Genomic DNA, 26869 nt, shown 5'->3' on the forward strand with positions numbered 1-26869 from the left:
TTTCTGATAACCATGAGCCGCATTGCTACTACATTCATCCATCCTAGAAAAACTGAGGAAATGTGGCCTATGCATGAAAATGTAAAAATGTACCTTTGATCAATCCTCCACAGAATTTTTGGTTATATCATTTCCCCAGAGGTCATTAAGATGAATTCCCAGAAGTTGAAGGCCATCCACAACTGGGCAGTGCCCAGGTCCCCTTGGGAGTTACAGTGCTTCTTGAGCCTTGTAAATTTTTAACCGATGGTTCATTCCAGGTTTCTGAGGGCAAAAAACCTCCATGAAAAACCTCCTCTGCAGGGATGTCAAACTTGTTTGGACGCTTGAATCTCACCATCAAACAGCTCAAGGCTTCTTTCACTATCACTCCCATTATAGCACATCTAGACCCAGCCCAGGCATTCATAGTGAAAGCCAATGAATCCAATGTAGGCATTGGGGACATACTCTCTCAGAAGCATGGCCCAGAGCAAGTGTTGCACCCCTGCATATACTACTCCCAAAAACTCAGCACTGTTGAACAGAATTATGAAATATTAGATAAAGAACTGCTCATGATTTAATCAGCCTTCAAAGAGTGGTGCCATCACCTCAAGAGAGCCCAACTCCCAGTGCAAGTTTTTTCTGACCATAAGAAGCTTGGATATTTGCATAAGGCTTGAGCCTTGAACCAAAGACAGCTCAGGTGGGCATTATTCTCTTCTCAGCTCAATTTCATTACCATCTATAGCCCAAGAACCAGGAATGGGAAAGCCAATGCCTTATCCCAAAAGGAGGAATACTATCAAGAGTCTGAGGAGCCTAACCAAGGTCCACTCTGTCTCCTAAAACCTTGCAATTTCTTTACATCAAGGCCTGACTGATCTAATCTGATCCAGTTCATGAGGTGATCTGTTAGTCCAGGAGGTCATGGAACAGCCTGGGCAAATGAAAATCAGAACATAAACATAATACTCCACACAGGACAGGAACACATACCACAGTGGTGTTAGTCTGTATTCGCAAAAAGAAAAGGAGTACTTGTGGCACCTTAGAGACTAACCAATTTATTTGAGCATCAGCTTTCATGAGCTACAGCAAACTTCATCCGATGCATTCGGTGGAAAATACAGTGGGGAGATTTATATACATAGTTTTTTTCCCCTCCATTCTCCTGCTGGTAATAGCTCACCTTAAGTGATCACTCTGGTTACAGTGTGTATGGTAACACCCATTGTTTCATGTTCTCTATGTATATAAACCTCCCCACTGAATGCATCAGATGAAGTGAGCTGTAGCTCACGAAAGCTTATGCTCAAATAAATTTGTTAGTCTCTAAGGTGCCACAAGTACTCCTTTTCTTTTTGTGAATACAGACTAACACGGCTGCTACTCTGAAACCTGTCATTATGCAAGGCACAGAATTTAGCCATATGGAGTGGAAATCTATCAACTTCATGAAAAAACTCATACAGATACAGACAGACATCATCTTCCTTTCCAAATGCAAACAGATGGACATTATACCAAAAGGACTGAAGGTAAAAAATCCATTACAATCTACATACCACACAAACTATGCTGACAGCTTGTGCCACACGCTCTCAAAGAAACTGCGGAACCACCTGATCAACATCCTCTACAGCAAACAGGGAAAGATTAAGAATGAGCTCTCAAAACTGGATACTCTCATAAAAAAACAACCTTCCACACAAACTTCCTTGTGGCTGGACTTCACAAAAACTAGACAAGCCATTTACAATACACACTTTGCTTCTCTACAAAAGATAAAGGACACTAAACTATCTAAACTACTACATGCCACAAGGGGCCACAACAGTGGTTCCCCTAACCCACCCAGAAATATTGTTAATCTATCCAACTATACTCTTAGTCCAGCAGAAGAATCTGTCCTATCCCGGGGCCTCTCCTTCTGCCCCTCCACCCCCATGAACATGATACAGTTCTGTGGTGACCTAGAATCCTATTTTTGACGCCTCCAACTCAAGGAATATTTCCAACACACCTCTGAACAACATACTAACCCACAGAGAGCTTCCTACCAAGACTACAGAAAGAAGGATTCTGGGTGGACTCCTCCTGAAGGTCGAAACAACAGACTGGACTTCTACACAGAGTGCTTCCGCCGACGTGCACGGGCTGAAACTGTGGAAAAGCAGCATCTCTTGCCCCATAAGCTCAGCCTAGCAGAACACAATGCCATCCACAGCCTCAGAAATAACTCTGACATCATAATCAAAAAGGCTGACAAATGAGGTGCTGTCGTCATCATGAATAGGTCGGAATATGAACAAGAGGCTGCTCGGCAGCTCTCCAACACCACTTTCTACAAGCCATTACCCTCTGATCCCACTGAGGGTTACCAAAAGAAACTACAGCATTTGTTCAAGAAACTCCCTGAAAAAGCACAAGAACAAATCCGCACAGACACACCCCTGGAACCCCGGCCCGGGGTATTCTATCTGCTACCCTAGATCCATAAACCTGGAAATCCTGGATGCCCCATCATCTCAGGCATTGGCACCCTGACAGCAGGATTGTCTGGCTAGGTAGACTCCCTCCTCAGGCCCTACGCTACCAGCACTCCCAGCTACCTTCGAGACACCACTGACTTCCTGAGGAAACTTCAATCCATCAGCGATCTTCCTGATAACACCATCCTGGCCACTATGGATGTAGAAGCCCTCTACACCAACATTCCACACAAAGATGGACTACAAGCCATCAAGAACACTATCCCCGATAATATCACGGCAAAGCTGGTGGCTGAACTTTGTGACTTTGTCCTCACCCATAACTATTTCACATTTGGGGACAATGTATACCTTCAAATCAGCGGCACTGCTATGGGTACCCGCATGGCCCCACAGTATGCCAACAGTTTTATGGCTGACTTAGAACAACGCTTCCTCAGGTCTCGTTCCCTCGTGCCCCTACTCTACTTGTGCTACATTGATGACATCTTCATCATCTGGACCCATGGAAAAGAAGCCCTTGAGGAATTCCACCATGATTTCAACAATTTGCATCCCACCATCAGCCTCAACCTGGACCAGTCCACACAAGAGATCCACTTCCTGGACACTACGGTGCTAATAAGCGATGGTCACATAAACACCACCCTATACTGGAAAGCTACTGACCGCTATTCCTACCTACATGCCTCCAGCTTTCATCCAGACCACACCACACAATCCATTGTCTACAGCCAAGCTCTACGATACAATCGCATTTGCTCCAACCCCTCAGACAGAGACAAACACCTGCAAGATCTCTATCAAGCATTCTTACAACTACAATACCTATCTGCTGAAGTGAAGAAACAGATTGACAGAGCCAGAAGAGTACCCAGAAGTCACCTACTACAGGACAGGCCCAACAAAGAAAATAACAGAACGCCACTAGCTATCACCTTCAGCCCCCAACTAAAACCTCTCCAACGCATCATCAAGGATCTACAACCTATCCTGAAGGACGACCCATCACTCTCACAGATCTTGGGAGACAGGCCAGTCCTTGCTTACAGACAGCCCCTCAATCTGAAGCAAATACTCATCAGCAACCACATACCACACAACAAAAACACTAACCCACGAACCTATCCTTGCAACAAAACCCGTAGCCAACTGTGTCCACATATCTATTCAGGGGACACCATCATAGGGCCTAATCACATCAGCCACACCGTCAGAGGCTCATTCACCTGCACATCTACCAATGTGATATATGCCATCATGTGCCAGCAATGCTCCTCTTCAACAGCATGAGGCTAGTCTGTTAATTGACAATTTCATGGATGGCTTCTACTTTTTGTAATTTCAGCAATTTAATGTCATGTTTATTATTTGCTTATTAAATATAAATATTGCTGCTTGTGGCTGCAGTCACTGAAATATTTGTTTCCTGGTATGCATGAACACATTTTGTGGTTATTTCAGTGTTAGTTTTATTATGTATAACTTGAACAACAGGAAGCCAATTTCTGAGGGAATGGGTGGGGGTGGAAACTAATAGAAAGACACCTTTATGCAGGGGAGGCTATTCCTCTTCATATGCTACTATGTGCTTAGTTATTATTCCAATCATGTGTCTTTTTAGTTCAGAGTATTTATTCCATTTAGAAGGGATGTGACTGTCCAATGTTTTAATCTAGTATATAAAAAGTAATTTACGACAGGGTAGGCACATAAACCAGATTTTTAGACTTGGATGCCTAAGGGTAGGCTTCCAAATCCATATAGATAGGATGGGCTTGATTTTCACTAGTGCCAACCCTTTTTTCTTCCTGGTTGACTTCAGTGGGAGCTGTGGATGATCATCCTTTCTGAAAGGAGGCCACTGTTATTGATGCTTCTAGAAGTGTATGGAACAGTCCAAAGGTGAAACAATGTTACAGATGTGGGGCTGTGGAATCTGGATGCTCACAAAGGTTATTTTTACATTTATTAAAGGATAAAAAAGTCCAAGTGGGCACACAGACACTTAAAAAATACTGCAGCTCCATTTCTGATCCTTTTTAATTAACTATATTAAATATTTAAACTTGTTAATGCAAAAAAAAACATAGATAATTTTTATAATCCATAGATAAATATATACTAGAACAAATTATACTATGTATTAGCCTGATCCAAAGCCCATTGAAATAAATGGAAAGATTGCCAGCGGCTTCAGTGGGCTTTAGATCAGGTTTTATGTGCATTACTTTCTTTCTAGTTCAGTGGATTCCTTAAGAAAGTTTATTAGTATTTGTTTACTTAGGTACTTCTTCCTACCCTAACAATAATCCATCCAGTCAGACATACAATTGGCTATTGAATATAGCTGATCAGACCACTTTGACTACATTTATATTCATCTAAATATGTGTTTTGTTGAAGTCAAACATTGCACAGAGATGTATGAATTTCAACAAAGTTTTCAATGGAAAATTTTAAGGTCCAGAGTGGACTATCTTGTCATTTCTTGAGAGAGAGAAATCAAAAACCTGATCTATTAAATCTGAAAATGGACATTTCAACATCATTCCATTTTGCAAAAAACATTCAAAAGGTTTTGTTTTTATTCCAATGTGGAGTGTAAACAAATCTAGAAACCTCCAGAGTTATGAGGAAACAGAATTGTCATCCTCTGGCCAGCTCTATTAAATTATTAAATATATAACAAAAGCTATAATTAGAGGTGCTTTTTGCATATATTGCAAGAATGTGAAATACATAAATAAGAATTGTAGATAACATCAGAGTGTCCCTCTAGATGGGTACCAGTCTGCTGTGAGTGGCCCCAACTCCTGAGTTCCACATGTTTCTAAGCTACTTGGGTCTGGTCAGTGACTGATTTCTCTTCCTAGCTCTGGGTCTCTCACGCGCACTTCTGAGGTGCAGGTCCCATTTCTGACACACTTTTTGAACAGTGGGCCCTTACTGTCCAGCTGCCTTAGACCCCCAAACCAATGCCACAGTCCTCCTAAGGCCTAATTGTTTAGGTTTGTTCCCTCGGAGTCCACTTACCTGTATGAGCTCTTGTTTCTGAATATACCCTTTCAGTAAGAATGTGGCAAGGAATACAGGCTTAGCACAGGGATTTCTTAACTACAGGCACTCTCCTCTTGAGCAGCACTATTGAGTTACAGATGTGTGAACAATCACAAACAGTCCTGAGGAGGCACCTCCTCCCTCCAGTCTGATCTCACCCCTTCTGTGGGTCTGAATTTGGTCATTGTTAATAAGATAGGCAGACTTTCTTGGCTCTGCTCTCCTCCAGCTCTTTTTTCTAGCTTATGGCTATGGACTGGCCGCTTGCTCAGAGAAGCAGCCTTCTTTATAAAACCATCTCTGACCCTCCTGTTGACCATGTACTTCCACTTGAGAAAGTGCAGGCTCCAGCATGCCCTCCCTTCTCCTTTCCTACATTGTCCTCTCTGTAGCGAGTCATTCAAAGTCACTGGCCGTACCAACTGAAAACACATTGTTCCATTAAGAGGGTAATTCCATGTTGATGGCCCTTGATGGCTCTGTGCCAGGTTCCCAGACACAGATATGCAACTAGGCATCAAGCTGCCAGTACAAAATGAATGCTCTAATCCACAATGGATGTTACAGTGCACCATGAATGTCACACTGCAAAATGAAGATTATAATACAGAGTGGAGCCCCTGGAAAAAAAAAGACTAAATGGAATAGAACACAAAACAAGATGGAAGAAAGAGAAAAACATGGGTTCCCAATATGACAGACATTACCTCAGTCTGTCACAAACAGAAATATATAATAAAGCAAGAGAGAGAGGGAGACCCCGAGAGAATAAGGGAAGGGAGAGTAATACCAAAGATGATCTATCAAACTGAGAACTAAGCCATAATGTCCATGAGTTATTTCCAGTAGAGATTATGAGTTCCTAATAGCATAGTAAAATGGTTTGTATTTAGCCTAGGGTGAAACAATATCCCTTCATTAAGTTCTACTTAGCATTTAACCATATTTATTCAGATACATGTAGATTTTAGATTTTATGAAAGGTTTCTTTTCCCCTCTACTTTTGCTATGTCCAGTCGGGAATTAATAAATTGTTCTCTATTGTGTGCTGCCTTGTCTTTCCATAATGCTAAGAGGCCTCAAATTAGCTCAATATTGTTTAGGTTTAGTTATTGTTCAGTGTAAATATATGTTGTCTTGATCAAGTATTAACAAATTAGTGTATGGTTCTAAAATGTTCTTGGCAGAGACTTATGAGAAAAGGCTGAGTAATCACTGGCTATATACTGTTAATTACCTAATACAAATTGCTAGAATATATTATAACACAAAGTATGCTGTAGCTCTGTAAACCTTGTTATTAGTATTTTTAATTAAACGATAAAAAGTTGATAAATTTTGTTTGCTGTAACGAATAATCAGTGACACTTGCATGTACTGTATAATTTTGCAGTGTCCACGATATTAGAAGTTGAGAGATTCCCTTGTACAGGGTAACTGGTAGAGCTGGTCAGAAATTTCCAACAAAACTCTGTTTTATTCACAAATGCCAGGTCAATGAGCCCTAAATTTCCTGAAAAAGTGAGCTGGCTTCAACAATCTTTTGATGAATCACAGGTAGGGTTCCAATGAAGGCTGATGTGGTCTGCCCCAAGATTGGGGTGGGGAATCACAGGTGTCTATGGTACATGGTTTTGGAACAATGCCTCCATGCATACTGATCCAAATGATAAAAATCATTAACTTCAAAGGGCTTTGGATTAGCTCCCAAACTTTCAGGAAGCATCTGTGTTGAGTGCTTAAAACAGCATTTGCACAACTGTTTTTCTCATGCAAATATGTATGCAGTTGGTGACGCAGAGACATGGTACTACAAATGGAAAGGATTTTTTTTTTAATTGCCAAAAAGTTGTTCTATTTGACTGTGCGTTTTTAAATGATTAATCGATGGTAGCAATTATGGTAGAACCTGGACACCTCATCCAAGATCATTGACCCAATATATGGGGTGCCTTATATATGTAGTAAGAGGTAGTATCCGATGAAGTGAACTGTAGCTCACGAAAGCTTATGCTCAAATAAATTTGTTAGTCTCTAAGGTGCCACAAGTATTCCTTTTCTTTTTGTGGATACAGACTAACATGGCTGCTACTCTGAAACCTGAAAAGCTTGTAATCCCAATAGATAAGGTAAAACTACATAGCATTTTGGAGCCTGCATCAACAGATTTGGGCTAGCATTCTAAAAATAATTGTGTAGTCAGAGCTTTGAAGTTATGGTCAGACTGGAGATCCAGCACTGAAGCCCATCCACTGCCTCTTTCAGAAATAGTGTTGTTACCTTTATTTTACAGATGGAGAACTGGAACACAGATATAAGGAGTGACATCCTGACACCAATGAAATCAATGGCTAAATTCCCCTTGACTTCAGTGGAATCAGGATTTCACCCTGAGTGCCTCATCCAAAATCACTCAGGAACTCTGTGTTATAGTGAGGAACAGAGCCAGAATCTCTGAGTCCTCGTCCAGTTTCTTAATGCCAAGACTATCCTGTCTGTTTTCCACAGTGTTCTGCAGAGTGTTGTTTGTTCCAAAGATTTCAGACAGCCACATCACAACATACTACACATTTAGTATTTGTTGAAATTCTGAAGCAAATTACAATTGTTTCAAGAATAAAGGAGATGGGATTTCACACTTATCTAAATGTCATGGCCCAGAGTTAAAGGGGGAGAGCTGATGACTGAACATGCAGGTACAGTAGAGTCCTGACAGGATGGCCAGCCCTAGATCAAATAGCACCCCAGCCAAGGAGCATCTTTGGCACCCCTCCTCCATTTGTTAAACTTTTGAATACTTTATTTATTATTGAATTTGTAGCCCATTTCACAACTTTGATGCACAATTTGCATGCATGATTTATCCCTGTCATATAAGATGATAAATTTGCACGTTAGGATCTGTAAATCTGTATTTATTCATATATAAGCAAATACAAATAATTTCCTTTAAACTTATAGACACTTTTAAATTTAAAAAATAACTAAAATGTACTAACATCAAGAAATTGAACTGGGCACCAACATTGGGTGGACCAGTATTAAATAGTGTTACTGTAGGTGACAGCCCTATAATGTAAAACCGAGTCCTTTAGTTCAAAAGGACACTTTTCTTGTCTTTGCCCTTGCGAACGGAAGCTCAGCTTCAGGGAGATCAAAAGACTGGCCAATGGCATTTTCAAGTGATAAAATAGCAAGCAATGTCAGTCTCTCATCAGCCATTGTCGATCAAAGATATGTTTTAATGAGCTTGAGCTGCGCTCACCACTTGCGACTGTGACCGACAGCATGGCCAGAATCCTCAAAGCTATCCACACGTTAGGAAAAGTGTCCTTCAGCCCTGCATCATGAATAAATTGGAGAACTTGGAATTGAGAGTGCTTCCCATGTTGCAAAATGTGATGGATGTTGTCCAATTTGAACATAGAGATCTTTATCGTTGATGTCTAAACATTCCCCATGCATCAGCGTCCAGTGAAGGTCCATACAATTTTCCAAGAGTGTTTTCCTGTCAGTCAGCAGCTTACTAAAGTCATACAACCCCCATCCCCACCCCCTGATCTTTTCATGGTGCTTCATTTGTTCAAACCTTTTTCTTGGTGGACATTTGAGCAGAGTCAATGAGTGAGCAAAAAACCTCCCACTTTCATCTGATGCAACTGAGTTGAAGGAAGGGCAGCCACAAAGCACAAAGGAAGCTCTTTAATTCAGTGCAAGGATCCTTGCCTGGACACCACTGTTTCTTCCCTTCATGATTGTGCTGTTTTTGTAGTGTTGGCCGTGGCAATACTGAAGCTTTATTTTATTCTCATTCAAAACATTCATAAACAGTTCTGTTAGGCCTTTTCCAGTAGAGTCATCCACAGACCATAAACACGTAGAGTTTTCCTTTTCTTGGATACAACCATCCCCGTTGTCAACAAATCTTATTGTAAATGACTTCTTTTCACTGTGAATAATGTCGGAAGTGCAGTCAATTCACATATTACTTCGCTTTGCTGAGCTGCATCAATATGTTATCAAGCACCTTCCTTGCCATAAGGTCAATTTGTTTTGAATTGTTTTGCTGCAGTAATGGTCCATAGCTTCTTTACAAACAAGTAGACATAGGTACTCATGCATGACACTGTCATATTTCCCAAGGAGCTCTACCAAACCGAGGAAATTACTGTTATGTTCAGTGAACAACTTAGCAGACAAGCCCCAGAAAGCCAAATTATTCTTTGCAAGGTAGAGGGTAATTGAGATCAACGCTTAAGCATTTTCCTCCAATGCTGGGTTTCTACATTAATAATGTGCTGGTTTTCTGTGTCTATGCATTTATTCAGCTTGAGCCTGGACTTGACCTCCATCCATTTGGAGTAGGCCATAAAATGGCCAGGTGACTTTTCATGTTGCTTCAGAGCATCAGCTAAATTATGCCAGTAACTGTACCTGACTTGGCATGCTTGTTAAATATTTTGCAACAAATGCAGAACACTTTGTCAGTTGATTTCAAGTAAACTAGCCAACTCCAATTCAGTTTCTCACTATTCTCAAGCACTCTTTTGCAGTGTGACTTTGATGATAAAGAAGAATGGGGCTGACATGAAAACGAGAGTAATGACAAAGAAAAATCTGGTTTCCATGAAAAGGAGAGAAACGATAAAGAAGAATCAGCCTCGCATGATGACAGAAACAGTGGTGACAAAAATTGCACACCACAAATCGATACATCAAATCCTGCTTTATGGCCAGTGCCAGTGATCCTAAACTCTGCCAATACTGGTCATACCATTTTGAACGGGCTGGGCAAAATCGAGGATATGATGTTTCCGGTAAATGAGCAGAAACGAGATTTCTCACTCTCCTCACATTTCCATTCCTATCCTCAGGTAAAACTGCTAATTCCTCACTTATAGGACTTCTATCATTTATCTTCTTTCCTCAATTTCTTCTGCACTGGGATGATCTGTACTACCTACAGCCTGATCTATGTTGTTCTTTTTCAGATATTTCCCCATCAGATTTGCCCCTTGCTTCAAACTAGATTGACAATTGAACTTTTTGCTTCTGATACTGAGCTCCTGAAGGCTTCTTTGTGGGAATCTTTTATTTTCCCTTTTGTCACTAACAACAAAAACAGCACCTCGAGCCTGACGCCCCCCAAGTCTAGCACCCCAGGCAGTCACGTGGGTCACCTGTCCCTAAATCAGCCCCTGCCTTAAAGTATAGTAGAAGAATGTGTGGAGAGAGAGAAAAAAGGGTCTAACATATGAGGTTGTTTGTGACCAGATGGCAAGGAGTTAATTATAATAAAGACCTCACAAAACTGAAAAGTTGTCCGCTATATGCCAAACCAAATCTAAATGAGCATGTGACTTAATACTTAACTTTGGACAAGTCACTTAGGGTATGTCCATACTACAAACCCCGCCACCTGCGGCAGAGACCCACCCCCTTGCCAGGTGTCAGAGCCTGGGCTCTAGCCCGAGCCCAAAAATTTAGACTGATATTCTTAGTCCCACAGTGTGATCCCGAGTCAGTTAACTTGGACTCTGAGACTCTCTGCTATGGGTCTTTTTTTTTCTTTCTGTGTAGATGTACCCTTAAACTCTCTGTATCTCAGTTTCCCCATCTTCAAAAAGGTGGTAGAGATGCTTAAGTACATTTTAAAGGTGTGAATTTGAGCTACATAGGTTTGTCTTCACTGACACAGCAAAATAACATGAGATAGTTATCTCTGTAAAATCTTGAGTGAAGACAAGGTAGTGGGCAGTGTTCACCACAAGGCATCTAGGCAAGGTCAATACTATTACTATTGGTTAGTCTCTAAGGTGCCACAAGTACTCCTTTTCTTTTTGCGAATACAGACTAACACGGCTGTTCCTCTGAAAACTATTACTATCCAATCCCTCCACTCCACATGATTGACCTCACCTAGTTTACGTGGCAGTAAAAATGAAAGCAAATTGTCTCCATTATGTTATTACAGAAGAATAACTAACATGCATTAATTATCCTTGTCAGTGAAGACGTAACCATAATTGTGCTGTATTACTGTTAAGGTGCAGGTGAAGTGGCTAGTTCAACAGTGTTTTCGAGTTACTGCCCCAATCCTGCAGTCCTGATGCACATAAAACTCCCTCTGGTTTCAGTGGCAGTTATGCACACCGTAAAGATTGCAAGTTCAGATAAAATATCAGTATTTAAACTAGAGACGCTTTTGAAGTCCCTCGTTTCAAATTATTTGCTTATTAGATGTTTTGGAGTATTCCAAATTGTGGATTTTGTGTAAATTTGGCATAATGCAGAAAATGAAGGAAAAGTGAATTCCTTTTCCCCCCAGCATCTCTGATGCAGTGCTATCTGTCTCCAAACCAGAGACAAACTGAAAGGGCTGCAGCAATGCCACAGATAGATTAGGTAATAGATATTCAGCTATAAATGTGTCTCCTTAAGGAGAAAGCTTCCACCTTCTGATAATAGATCTATTAGCACACTACACACAGTCTAAGTAAATATGCTTCAGATTATCCAGGCCAGAAGTAGAATGACAGAATAACTTCACAGTACATGTTCTCATTTGAGAAACAGAAGGTGAGCTCAATTAAAGCTCAGTCCTTCACAATTGCAGCCAGTGAAAATTTAACCATTTATTTTAATGACAGTAGCTTAGGCCCACAGTTCTTGTGTTTAGAGTACTGAGAATTTCTAGAAGTCAGTACCAGCACATTGTCTGTGTACACTATTTTCAGGCTTATTTTCTTTTTTATACAGAGTCTATAGGCATGTTCACCAGAATTTAAACTTCTACAATAGATCTTATTATGGCTTTAGTCTACAGTCCAGACAAAAATCTGGAAAGCTAGCCTGAATAAATCATTGTTATACAAAAACCCTAATGGAATAATTCAAATACATCAGAAAAAGTGACGTCCGTTATTAAGACTAAATTGCATTGATACATGCTACAGAGAAGCTCTGAATTTACAAGGAACAGAAATGTGAGTACATATTATCTTCACAGCATTTCTTTAAGAGTAATGACACACCTTTTTCTGTGATGTAGTGAGATCAGAGTGCAGCTGTCTCTTAAGGACTTATCCATACACACCAATGGGTCACTGGTTTAACTTAAATGGGGTTAGTTGAACAGGTGTAGCTTTGTGTATGGACTCACTTCTACTGGTTTAAAACTGGTTATACTGGATTAGCTTGTGTCAGTAAATGTTAGGCACAAGCAAAACCCAGTGTAGACCAGGTTTAAAGTGGAGTATCCATCCACAAAGCTGCAATGGTTTAACTAAATCTGTACAAAGTCACCCTTTTCAGTTGTATCAGTAGAAATCCATGTGTAGACCAAGCCATAGTTCTGTATTCACCACAGTTCAATGATCTGCGTACAGTAAACTGGGTGAAATTTTTCAGCCAGAACTTTTTTCACTCAAAAGTGCAGATTCAAGATGACTGAAACATTTTGCAAATTTGTGTCAATTTCCGGAACTTGTTTTTTGCTGGGGCAGGGAAGGAAGAACTTTTTTTTGGAAATGTCAAATGGTTTATGTTCTGTAATCTTGTTGTAGTTGTGTCAGTCTCAGGATATTAGAGGACAAAGTAGGTGAGGCAATGCCTTTTATTGAACCAAACACTGTTGGTGAGAGAGACAAGCTTTTGAGCTAATACAGCTCTTATTCAGGTTTTGTTGGATCTGAAGAAGAGTTCCGTGTGAGCTCAAACTCTCGTCTCTCTCTCACCAACAGATGTTGGTCCAATAAAATATATTACCTCATCCACCTAGTCTCTCTAGACAGTTGATTTTGACATTTCTGAAATAAAACATTTTTATATTTCAGATTAGATTCACAAAGGGACTTTGGTGTCATTCACAAAACTAAGGAGTAGGTGGTACTGCCCTCTTGTACCTAATAGCCCATGGTCAGAGCACTCACCTTGGATATGGGTGACACAGTTTTGAATCCCTGGTCTTGAGCAGGGACTTTAATCCACATCTCCTGTGCTTTAACCACCAGGCTATAGGGTGTTCAGAGGTGTGTGTGCTCTCTGCTGAAGCTGTTCTGCTTTGTATACATAGCTAAATAGTCATTTGGCCAGAGAGAGAGAGAATGAGAATGGCTGTACAGCCTGGTGGCTAGGGCACTCAACCTGTAACAATATTTTGTATTTTGTTTTTCAGACCTGAAAAGTCAGCTGTTTGCACAGCTCCAGTGAACAGTCAAGTAGTTAAAGAATGTGCTAGGGGATTTTGGATGCTTAAGTTGTGAGATATTACATTCAAGGACAGTTTTCATAAAAATATTTTAAAAATAACTGTCTACAGTATCACCACGGGATTTTCCCATCCTTACTCAACACCATTGCTCTAAACATTACACCAGGGAAAATAGAAAGCAATGGGGAAAAAGAGAAAGAGATTAACTTACTGTGGACTTTGTTTTTAACTGAATGGGTTGCCTTTATAATCCACCCTAAATCAAGTACCTGGCATGTGATGGGTTCTGTGTATGGATTGGAAGTGGCATACAATACAAGTGAGCTGTCCATATCTGGCACATACGTGTCTGAGTTTGCATTTCCTTGCTAGCTAGTCAGGTTCTAATTAGTATCGAGGGACAAGTGTTGAGACAAAAAACATGAATATCATACTATTCACAGGTTGCAGTGTTTCTTCATTACAAGCTTGATACTTGATTGGTTTTTTGGTTGTTTTTTGTTTTTTTTTTGGTTTTACTTGTCTCTCCCTCTTTATAATTTTTTATTAGATTCTGCAGTCATTTTTCACAACCACCTAGGAGATGTTTTTTTTATAATCATATGAATTGCACTAGCGGTATCAGTTACTTCAATTCCTTTGATTTTTGATGACACTTGAACAATTTTTGATTTTACGCCTATATCAGGTCAGTGGAAAAGGAGAAAGGGCTGACCATTCAGTACCACTGTCAGGGTGCTCAGTAGCATCACTATGGCTGAAGCTAGGCTGTGTTGTTGGCGCTGTCTCTTTGACACATTGTTAAATATCTGTTGCTGTGTGGTCCTGAGAGAGCACTAGTAGAAAGGAAAGTGGTAATAACATGTCCGCCTCATTCAGGGATGGTTGATTAACCAGAAGAACTTTCAGAGCTTGTGAAACTGGGACCTCTAGCAGTGCCTTGTGCTAACTTTCCCTTTGCTACTTTGTTATTATATTTCACATTTAGATTTGTTACAGACCATTAGTTTGCAGCTGTGGGCTGCTTATATGAAATTTCATCAAAATATAAACCTCAAAAGATGAAAATCTGAAATGACAAAGTTGTCGCAGTTGTTAGGGGGCTTATTCCTTCACCCTCTCACTTCTCTGGCCCTTCTCGCATGAACAGAGAGCAGCAATACCCGAAGACCGAAGGTGCAAACTATTCAATGTTTATTGGGGTGACCTTCCAGCAAGCTTAAATCCAAGTTCCTTTTTCCTTATTTTCGAATCCCAACTTACTTCCTGTTTGCCCCTAATTTATATAGTAATATTCTCAGCTTTTTTGGTTAGCCCATGATCAGGACAGTTCCTGGCCCCAAGCTTCTAATTAGCCCTAGTGGTCTGCTTCAGTCTCTTTGGGCTGTATTTCTGGAGACCGCATCACCCCAGGCCTTTCTGTCTCTCTTCCTTCTCTGAGTGCTGTCCTTTTATAGCAGGCCTAATTTCCTCTAAGGCTGTAACTGTGGATGCCTGCCACCATGATTGGTGGTGGTGGCAGCTGTGCGGGGGTGTGACCAGGCTGCTTGCCTGTAGTCAGTAGAGGCTTCCCTCCTCCTTCTGCCTCTGCTTAGTATGTGGTTTGTGGACCCCATTACACAGCCCATAACGTATTTGAAGACTGAGTAGGTATTGATAGTAATCTTTTTTCAAGACTTAACATGCCCAGTTTTTTAACCTTTCCTCATGGATCACGGGGTGTAGCTAGCCTTTGTGGCTCTGTGCAGGAAGCCCCGCAGTCTTACTACTCTTCACTGCAGGAAACAGTCATATGACAGGAAAGGAGCAACAAAGATGGGTCCTCCAGGTCTGCCTAGACAGGCCTCGCGGAAGCAGCTAGTCAGTGCCCAGAAGGCACATATGAAAGGAGTTGGAGGGAGAGAGTAGGTCAGTTATTGACTGGGCCCAGAATAATGAAGAAGGGGGGCTCCTTTCTGGCTAAAGGAGCCTGATAAATAGCTAGAGTTTATGGCTAGCTACATGTATGCTGAGATTGCAGAGGGAGAAGAAACTGAGGATGTTGGCTCTGAGATAGAACTGGTGATAAAAGGGCCTGGAAGGAGGAGGCCCAGGGAAATTACAGGAGAGGATTGAGGTAAGCAATCCATGATGGTTGTTTATAGAGTCCCTGGGTTGGAAATCCCAAATAATGAGTGGGCCTGGGTTCCTCTACTGCCACAGGTAACGGGGTGTATATCCTCAAAGGGGCAGGTCTTATTTGGGATTCCGAACAAAGGGCTGAACTTAAAGGGCCCATCAATTAATATTCTGATTAAGAAGTTTCTTTTGTGAATCTTCTTACCCTATGCACAACGTGCCTTGGGTGACATATGACCAGGATTCATCACTAAATTTGGTCTGCTGCTTGGATCATTAGCTTCCCAGCCTGGGCCAGGTACTGACAGGGAGCGTGACATGAATGCTGATTTCTGCCTCCCTCCCCCCATCTTTTTTGAATTAGTGTGGGTAAAGGAGAACTATAAATGAGTATATATACCCTTTGATCTATTATTGGACAGCAAAAGGTGAGGAACCTTTGCTGAACTTGGAGAAACTAGCTGCACAGTCTTGTGAAGGCACTAGAAAGCTTTCAGCAGACAACCAGGCTTATTTAACCATATTGTTAAAGTCTCTGTCTGACTCTAAAATGCCCTGTGTGGGTTTTAGAAATAATTCTGGAAAGAACACTGATAATGGCCACACTGCAGAGTAAGGATAGTGTCAAAAGACAGGGTTAAATGGCTAACTGAACATTTAAAATAAAAAACGGTCAGGTATCTGTGGAAAAAAATCTACAGTAAAAAGGTAGCTTTGCCTGCACATGTGGCAACATTGTATAAATGTTCAAATCAGAAGAACTTCTTCTGCAAAATTCCATTCATCTTTTGCCTTGGGATCTGCAAAGAATAAAATGACCTACATCTTATTTTTACCTAGGTATTTTATATAACCCTTAGCAATTTAGTACATGGGTGCCTTGTAAACATTAATATATTTATCCTCACAACATCCTTTTGAGCTAGAGCAATGCTGTTATTCCCACTTTACGGATGGGAGCCAAGGCCATGTCTACATAAGGAACAATTTACCAGTCTACGTATACCTGTACATTATACTGGCAAAGTGTTCCTAGTGTGGATGCAGTTTATAACAACAAAGTTTTACTTTTGCTAGAATAGCTTATTCTACCCTGTGACGGGGTGTACCTACCCCATACTGGTTCTCAGGGGTTAATCACACTCTGCAGTCTGAAGAGGCCATGCCCTCTCACCCCTGCCGGGTGTGCTCAGACCAGAAGCAGAGCATAAAAGCCTACTCTGTGGGCTGACCGTAGAGGAGACAAGACGGGTGTCGCAGGCTCTTAGCAGGAAGCTGCCAGAGCTGTAGGCCATAGAGGTCAGCCATGCTGAGACCCTGGTGGACACCCAGCCAACCTCTGAGACTGACAGAGAAGAGACCACTGAGGCCATGAGATTATTGTCACTATAAATCAGGGTAGGAAATGACCCCAGTATTGGGATTGTAGCAACTAATCTGTAGCAGCTGAGACTAATCACAAAAGTATTGGTTCCTCAGTACCCTGAGTCGAGACATGGTGGAGAAAGGAGGGCCCTGGTCCCCCTACCTCGACTGCACCCACCACTGGGTGCAGTCATGACCCCCTAGGAGTTGGGCTTTACCGTCAAAGGGCCTCCACATAGACTCTGGCCACTGAGTCCTGTTGCCCTGAGCAGAAGGGCTTCCATGTAGACTCTGGCCATTGGGCTAGAAATGCCAATACATAGGCTCTGGCCACTAGGCCCCACTGCCATGGGAGTCAGGGCCACCATATTGACATGAAATACTAGGGCACTTGAGTCATCAAATCCCCATTTTGTTTCCCCCACAACCAGACACCCCATTACAGGGTATACCTACCCTGCGACACATCCCCTATCCTGAAACAAGCTATACCAGTAAAAGAAGAGTTTTGCCAGTATAACTATATCTGGTACATCACGATCACACTTTCACAACCATTACTGATGTAGCTATGCTGGCAGAAGTCTGTAATGTAAACATGGCCTGAGGCTGCATCACCAAAATCAATGAGAGCAAGATCAGATGCTAAGGCCCAAGGTCATCAAAGGTATTTTAGCAACTAACTCCCATGGATTTCAATGGGGAAAAGGGGCCTAAATACTTTTAAAGATCTCTGCCTAAGTGACTTGCCTATGTTTACACAGGAAATCTTTGGCAGATCTGGGAACTGGTTCCAACTTAGGAGATCTGGGTTTTAGTGCCTTAACCAAAAGACCATCATTCTTCCTCTTTGCTAGAACACTATTGATGAGAGAAAGAGAGGTTCCAAGGAAATTTCTGGTATCAAGCTTCCCAGATGGTTATATAAACTTTCTGGGTGAAATCTTAGCACCCTTAATATCAATGGCAAAACTCCCATTGACTTCAGTGCCCCAGGATTCCCCTCGCTATCACTAAATGCAACTCGTGCTTTACAAGACAGTGCTGCAGAAATACAGGGAGGGAGGACTATCTTGTAAAATGAGTCACTGTAGCAGCAAGGCTCTAATTATAGGAATAAAAACAAGCTGTCCAACTTATTTAAAGTTGTGCACTGGCTCTTTAGAAGCACACGTCTTATTATTACATTGGGCCCTTGGCATTTTGTGAATTTGGTCCTTTCAAAACCTTACATTATCAGAAGTTACCATTTTATTTTATTGTATTATAACTGTGATATTCAATTCACTTGACCCATCCATAATTTTGGGGTATCTTTAGCTTAACACATCTTTACTATTTGCGCTGCAAAACGCAGTCTGATGTCTGATTTACTCTAAACTAATAGCTATTATTGTTCAGTACTACCTATGGCTGTTCATGGTAAGAAATCCTGACCTTCAGCTCCCTGAAAAATGTAAGGAGACCCCAAATTGACTCAATTATCAAAAAACTGACTAATGTCTATTGTTTTGAAGGTTCCCTTGGGGTAGTAGTTCAGCAACATGTTTTACTACCTACTTATCTCAGCTTGTTCCATCAGCCTGTTCTGAAAATTAGAGCAGATGAGTTGGATTGAATTAGGGGCTCCATGGAAACAGTTATATTCTCTAGCCATAGAGTTTTGCTAGTTCTCCAAAACATTACTGGAGATCGTGCATATGGATCTGGTATTGCATTCAGAGCTCAGTTTCTGTGAATAGAAAATTTTCCACTGTCTACAAAACTTTGATACAAAGAGCTTAAATATTTATTGATGAAATGAAAGATCATTTTGTTCTAATGTATCAAAATTATTGGGTTGAAGCTTGTCCAGAATACTAATATTAAATGAAATAGAAAAATATGTTAACAAAAATTCGAGCCAGATTGAAATCTTTCCCTAAAAAACAGGAAAAATAATCTCAACGAATAAGATATGGTGGGTGACAAGAAAGAAAGATCATAGGGCCTGATTCTGCCGCCCTTATTCATTCTGACTAGTACACTACTTCGCAAGTAGTCCCAAATAAATCAATGGGACTACTCACCAAGGGCCAGATTTGGATAACCTTATTCTGTGAGTAGCCCCATTGAAGTCAGTTTCTTTAGATGTAGAATTAGGATACTAAACATTAGTACAAAAAGAAGAGGAGTACTTGTTGCACCTTAGAGACTAATAAATTTATTTGAGTATAAGCTTTCGTGAGCTACAGCTCACTTCATCGGATGCATCCAATGAAGTGAGCTGTAGCTCATGAAAGCTTATGCTCTAATAAATTTGTTAGTCTCTAAGGTACCACAAGTACTCCTCTTCTTTTTGCAAATACAGACTAACATGGCTGCTACTCTGAAACCTAAACATTAGTACCAGATCTTTAGGGAACTAAAAATAAACAAACAAAGAAACTCAACAAAGGACTACCTTGTATCTTTTCTCTCCTTGAATAAGTGCAAAACTAGATTCATAGGATCTTAAAGCTAGAGTGGAGACCAATTTCTTATGTCAGGTTAGAGACAGGAAAATAGATCTGTTAGGTCTGTCAGGATATTTATGTGAAGTTTATCACTGTGGGATCCGAAAGCCTTTGAAATTATGGGATAAATTTTAACTATCAGCCTAAACTGTACTACTCTAACAGCTGCCTCAGAAAGGGCTGGGCCACACTTCAGAATCACAGTTCTTCCCCTGCTTCCTCCCTGCACCCAGAGGAGTATTATTGCTGCCTTTACCAGCAGTAAATTATTACTTACTCCTTTCACTAGCTCAGCTAATCTGCCTAGCATGTACAGGGGCAAAGCCTCCTACCATTTCCCATGCACTCCTACCCACTCTCCACCAACCTATAACTCTACTTATTTCTATATAATATTGTGATGATTGGACCTCCAAATTTACCCTAATTCTGAGCTCAACTGTAAAAAACGATGTGAAAATTCATAAGATGCCACAATAACTGATATTAACAAATGTTGAAGAAATGTACAAAAGGGAGAGAGACTGAATTAGTGTAATCAAAAAGGTCTATTGATATAACTCAAGGGCTCTGTTCAGATGGTGCTTGGTAAACAAGAACAGTGTTGAATCAGAAATCAGTGAACCAAAATTGATGTATCGGAAATTAGGCCTAATTGGAGGACAAAATAATGAGTCAAAATAATGCCCCTCACCCCCTTTCTGGATCTTTAAAGAAAGTGGCTTTGGCAAGAAAAACAGCCTACTAGAGCAAGCTTTGTCATCATGGCTTCTACACCCATCTCTCCTGGGATCCCAGACCTTCATCCTGATCTTTAGATCTCCTGACCCACCAGGCCAAAGAGGGGGAGCCAGATGACATCATCACCTCTACTGGCTGCAGCTGAATCCCCAAAACCACCTGGGATGAAAGGGGATAAGACTTTAGCAATAACAGCAACAACAACAGGTTCTTCTTTCCCCAAAAGGACAGCTATTATCATCTTTGATACTACCTAAGAGACCCTCAAACAAGAGGTTTTTCCTTCTCAAAACTCTCTCCAGCTAAAGGCAGAGGGAACAGAAATGTTGTTACAATGAAAGCCTTATGTATTACTCTGCATTTCAAATGCTTTTACTGTTTTTCTGTTTCTTTCTTTAATAAAAGTTTAAAGAAGACTTTTAATGCTGTATTTGCCATGATACTAAGCAGGCTGAGGACTCTGTATCCCGAACCCGGACCTTGTTTAACATGGTTTAATGTTGGCTAATAACTGGGTCATGTTAACACCTCTGGCCCATTTATTCCATCTAAATTAATACAATAGCACCCAGGTCTAGATAGCCCATGTAATGACATAAGGGGGATTTCTTACTACCCTGCTGTGGGTGCATAGTCTGAATCAAATTCTAGATCTCACAAAACAGATTGCTGAGGCCATCCCCTGCAGGTGCACAATGTAGCCTCCTGATAGAAATTGTATCTACTAATAACAATACACATCATCCTTGCTATAAGGCTAAGGAGAAAGTTTTGCCCATGAGAGTAATGTGTGTTTGTTAAGGTGGGAAGCAGGATCATATAATAGAGGAATTATTACTTAAAATATACCAAAATAATGAAAATAGTCATTTCAAGATTACTTTAAATAATCTTGCATTTGCTCCCAAGGTTTAAAAAAACCTCAAACGAATGAAACAGATAGTAAGGGATGGATAAAAAAACAAGTAAGGGATTGATAGAAAGGGATGGATAGAACAAAAACAAGTCTGAAATGTCACCTGCCTGTCCATCTTAACCTGACTTTTTTTTTTTTGTGCGATTTGGAAAATTCTTATGCATTTTTAATACCCCAGGAATTGATGTGCCTTTGCATTCCCGGCTGTGCCTTTGTATTCCTGACTTCTAACTCAGAAATACCACCAGGCTACTGTTCTAGTATGTCTAAACCAGATGAAATCAGGAGCACTGGAAATCTTATGAGATCTGATGACATCTTATGAGATTGGATGACATTTCCAGCCCAGTAATTTCTTATTTCCTTTTGCTGTATTAGTTTAGAAAGGAGAAAGATAGTAGGCGAAGGTTTCTTGTAGATGGTGAGTGTTTAATTACATCACTTTAGCTAGAAAAACAGCTATTTCAATCTCTCATCTAGAAGAATTCTTGAATGATATTACCCATTGACTGTATGGGAGGTATCTTAGCTTGTTGGACCGTAGGGACCATCTTTATAAAGCAACTCTTTTCATGTCATTGCTTAATGTGGGATGGGTAACAGCACTGGTGACCTTTCAACCATAAAAATTCCATAGAAACACATATATGAAATATGCTATGAACATGTGTGGAGAATTATTTTTTCAATTGTCCAACTTGCACAGGTTGTACCTTCATTTTATTCCATGATGCAAGGTCATGCAATGCATGACCTCATAACCACCATGCTTATTTATGTGCTGTGATTGCATCTTAATGGGGTTTGCAGAAATTGAACTTCTTTGCTTGCCCTTTTTGCAGAATTTAGTAGATTATTTGCTTAGTACTGGTGACGGATCACACTATTGTTAATAGAACTGGTCAGAAACTATTTTAACTGAACCATTTTGCATAAGGGAATGCAGTTCTGTCAACATTTAAATGCTTCATAAAATCATATTGATTTTTGCCAAAATTTTGTTTAGGTAATAAACCGAAAAAGACATAGTATTTTCTTTTGATATATTCTGAATGACGTATTTTGATATTTCCTTTCAAAATGATTTGCTATTTGTTGTTATATAACATACTGTAATATAAAGTTAAACTAAAGTCAAAACTGAAATGCAACATTTTGTTATTTTTTTAAACTAAACATTTTGATTGACCCAAAATGATATTTGTTTTTCTGGCATTTTCTCTTGCATCAAATTTCAAATTTTTGAGTTTTATTGTTAATCGGAATGAAAAGAAATGTTGAAACCACAAAATCCTCCACAAAACAGGATGTCTGTTCTCCTCACAGCTCTAACTGCCAACTCCAAGCATTTAAAAAAAGTCATGAGTCAGGCTACCAAAATTATGAGACTAACAAATAAAATAAACTAGTTTTGGGGGTCTTATCTTCCTTCTGTTTTTTGAGCTTTTAGGGGCTAATGTTTTCAAGATGCTCTCCACAACCAGGAGGGCTAGACATTTTTTTAAATGAAAGCTGAGTTTCTCATGTAATCTTGTCTCCAGGAACTGGAAATATCACCCAATATTTCAATACTGACAATAAAAGCACAAGAGTTGCCAACATTGTGATCAAATTATACTCACCTAGTATTTTATATGTGGCTGCTGTGTTTCAGTTTGAATATGTATTATGTGTGTCTCTTTTTCTTTTAGGGAGCAAATGGTGAAAAAGTGCTTACAATTCAATGCATATTCTTGAACAAACCAGTAAAGAGTCTTATTTGGTTGTGGTACTAAAGGGTTTGTTTTCATTGTTCTACTCAGCTGTATTGCTCTACTGATATTCTCATTCACAGTGGCATGGCACATAGGGGTATCAATCTTGTTCTTAACATTATGTGACAGTCTCCTGTACGCAGCCCATATGGATACTCATGTTATCTCTCTCAGCAAAAGCTGAGCCCAAAGTGACTCTCTTTCTGTGACCACATGCTCAGATGTGCATACAATGCAATGGTAGCCAGATATTTACTGATTGAGCATATTTCTATCTTGGTATTTATATGGCCTCCATCTCCATAGCACCTAGTTATATTAAATGATCGGAATTATCATCCACATCTTAAAAGTCTAACTGCTAGCATCCTAAAAGTTAGCTTCTAGTGGGGTTCAGAAAGGAAGGCAACAAAATGCTTGCTGGCTTCCACTGAGTTAGCTGAGATGGACATGGAAGAGTAGAATGAGACCTTTGTTTCTTCTCCAATACACAAAAAAAGCTAAATTCCTAAACATATGGAGAAAGGAGTGAAACTGGAATCACATGATCTACTAAAAAAGCAATTAATATAGCATAAACCTCTACACCCTCAGCTGATGTCACTGTCAGTGACGTGCCTCATTTTTCTACAGTTCCTAGGGTGAAAATATGTCTTATAACTGAGAGTTAAGTGGGACTTAAATTATGCATCGACCTTGTGCTGGCCCCTTGCATAGGGTGAATTTCACCCTCATTCAGCAGACCTTTCTTCAATTCCCTAGAAACAGTGTCAGCAGTTGATGATTTGTCAGTCAGTTCTGCATTCTGTCTGAGTGGGTATGTCTGCACTTGAAAAAAATGACCTGTGGCATGGCATGGTTATGCTTGGCCTGGGTCAGTTGTCTTGGGCTCAAGGGGCTTGAGCTGTGGGGCTGTAAAATTGCTGTCTAGATGTTTGTGCTCGGGCTGGAACCTGAACTCAGGGACCTTATGAGGGGAGAGGGGCCCACAGGGACTCAGGCCAGCTGCGAGTGTTTAATTGCTGTGAAGATGTACCCAGTAAGGACAGCAGGGTTAGTCCTTCATTGAGTAATTGCCATTGATATGGATGGTGTCTGATATCAGTTACAGACAAGACTCATTTGGTGATGAGTTGCACAGACTGCAGTATTAATAATAGTGGTTATCACAGTGATAGAGCTGCATTACTCCACAAAAAGGTTTACAAAGCAAATATGAGTATTATTGTATAACACAAATATTCTGCAATACTCACTCCAAACTTTATTTTCTATGATGCAGCAGTACCCCAAAACAGCTATTTTTGGGGAGGATGGGAAGGAAGAAAGGGTAACAATTATATTTATTTACTCAGAAGGAGATGATTCCTATATTTTTTAAAATACAATATTTAAAATAAAATATGTGAGATGTTTGGGATCAGGGTGGAATGCAGTTTACTGTTGAGACTGATATATATATATATTGTAAATTGTGTTTCTCTACCGGAATGTTGTATTTTCCCTTAATTTCTCTTTTTACTATATCTTGGTTTTATCAAACGTGTTGCTTGCTTTTTGTGAGCCACCTTAGTAGCTTGGGAAATGTTTAATTTGTTACTTATTATGTAAATATAAGAAAATACTATTTACTATTTGAATTGTCTGAAAAAGTATTTAAAAAATAAAAAAACAAAACAAAGAACTCTTAACTTTCCAGTATTCCTTGCTGCTGTGTTTAGCGGTATCAGGAAATTACATCATTGCACCTTTTGAGTCATGTTCTCAAACGTGGATGAAATTGGCACTATGACTTTTAATTGTATTCTTGCGAAACTTCAGATGCCAATGTCATCAGTTAAAATTATTTTGCTCTAGATTTTATTATGTAGCTGACCAGTGCTTGAAGTGTGTAGAACACTTCTTAAATTTCAAATGTGAGATGTTACACTTTGTATTTTCTCCTTCCAAATAAAAATAATCCAATTTACCTGTCTATCTGATGAACTACTAGCTTGTTGACTGTTCTCTAATAAGTTAACTTAAAGAGATGTATAATAGTTTCATATTTAAAGTCTTAATGTGGTCTCTATTGACCAGTGTTGGAAATTTATTATAAGCAAAAGTCATGTTATTTATCACTTTCTAATTAGTTTTAGTACACTGAAAGAGGAGTGGATTTGGATTTTTTTTCCAGATTTGTAAAGCACTCTGATGTACTCTTAATTAGGTGAAAGGAATTCCACATAGTAATTTCTCCCTGAAACTATACTGTAAAAATGTACAGATTTGTTTTTGTTTGTTTGTTTTTAAATCACGTGGTAAAGAGAAGAGAGGCTACTATGGAGGAGTGCACTATAGGCAATCATGATTTTCAATCCCTATCAGTTTTTTTAATAGAATAATCACTGAAATAAGTCATCCATTTTATCACTTTTATAGTGTAAGTTCAATATAATTTCAACAACATAAAATAATTCAAAAGCTTTATGCCGCAATTATAATGTATTTGTTTTTGGCATTTTAATAACACCATTCTCATGGTTGTATATTTAATATAAAGATTAGAATTCTTTAAACTGTTTTTAATGCAGATGATGAACCAAAACTGAGAATGTTTCTTGAAATGGTGCTTTTTCAATCTTTGAGTTAAATAATTATTATTGATTTTTTTCAGGCTGAACCACTGTAAAATAACTAATACCATTAAAATTAAATATAAACTTTATTTAAATCTGACCATTAGATATACACCCAACAAAACAAGGAAAAACTGAGCAAGGAGTGTAGTGAAGTCTTAATAAATGCCAGTTATTCTCAGACATCTTGGCATACTCTATGCTCCTTTACCAAGGGGTCCCATGTAACTTAATTTTGAGTTCAAGCTGAATTATTATAAATACATTAATGCACATAAAAGACAACAAAAAAGTACTTGTACTCATGTGCATGATTGTGGATGCCTTTTTTTCTGAGCAGTTCATTGTCTTTTAAACAGGTGAGAAATTCTCTCTCCTATGACGAGTCCAAATAACTAAGCTGTGTGCTGGGGATGTCCGTGTAAGGAGGATCGGAAGATTAGCTGCTGATTGAACACAAAACTAACCTCCTACATTAGTTTCCTTGGAAATGCCACAAAAACATAGTTCCTTACTATACTGCCCTTCACAGAGAGCATATATATAATCAGTGCATGTTTAAATTTCCCCCCTCCCCAAATGTAGTAGGTGTTCAACAAGCTGAGCAGAGTTAGAGAAGGAATTCAGCAAAGTCAGATGGAAAGTCAAGTTATCTCACTTTTGCTGTTCAATAGTGTTTACCAAGAAACTGAGTCACAAGGACAATTTTTATTTTCATTCTCAGTCAGATATGCTAGTCAGTCAATAAATCAAGGATTTTTATGGAGTGGACTATAGGTAATATAAATTTAATTTGTCTGAACTTGATTATTGACTTTCTTATAGTGCCAGACAATAGGCTTCTTAGCCTGAAGCACTCTCAGCGTTTTATATCCAAGATGAGAAAATTCACCAACACATTTATTGAGCCTTTAAGAAAGACAGCATCATACTAAAGACTCATCTACAAGGTACAGAACAACCTTGAAAGATTTTTGCAATATTTGAGATCCTTTAATAGTCTCCAGAAAGCTAAATATGTCACATTAAACTTTATCTTCCAACTTTTTTGCTTCTCATATTCTTATCCCTATTTTTTTCCATCTTCCACTGTAATATTATTGAGCATCTCCT

At 39.6% G+C, this 26869-nt stretch overlaps 1 long non-coding RNA gene across 1 annotated transcript in view; it reads left to right on the plus strand.

Moving 5' to 3' along the window:
* The window catches only part of LOC125630586 (uncharacterized), a 217377-nt gene that overhangs the window by 160934 nt on the left and 29574 nt on the right, over positions 1-26869 (plus strand). Inside the window, exon 8 of the long non-coding RNA XR_007354707.2 lies at positions 26582-26706. This is a non-coding gene — a long non-coding RNA (uncharacterized LOC125630586). The remainder of the gene's footprint in view (positions 1-26581; positions 26707-26869) is intronic.

The sequence above is a fragment of the Caretta caretta genome, chromosome 1 (genome assembly GCF_965140235.1).
Source record: "Caretta caretta isolate rCarCar2 chromosome 1, rCarCar1.hap1, whole genome shotgun sequence".
NCBI lineage: Eukaryota > Metazoa > Chordata > Testudines > Cheloniidae > Caretta > Caretta caretta.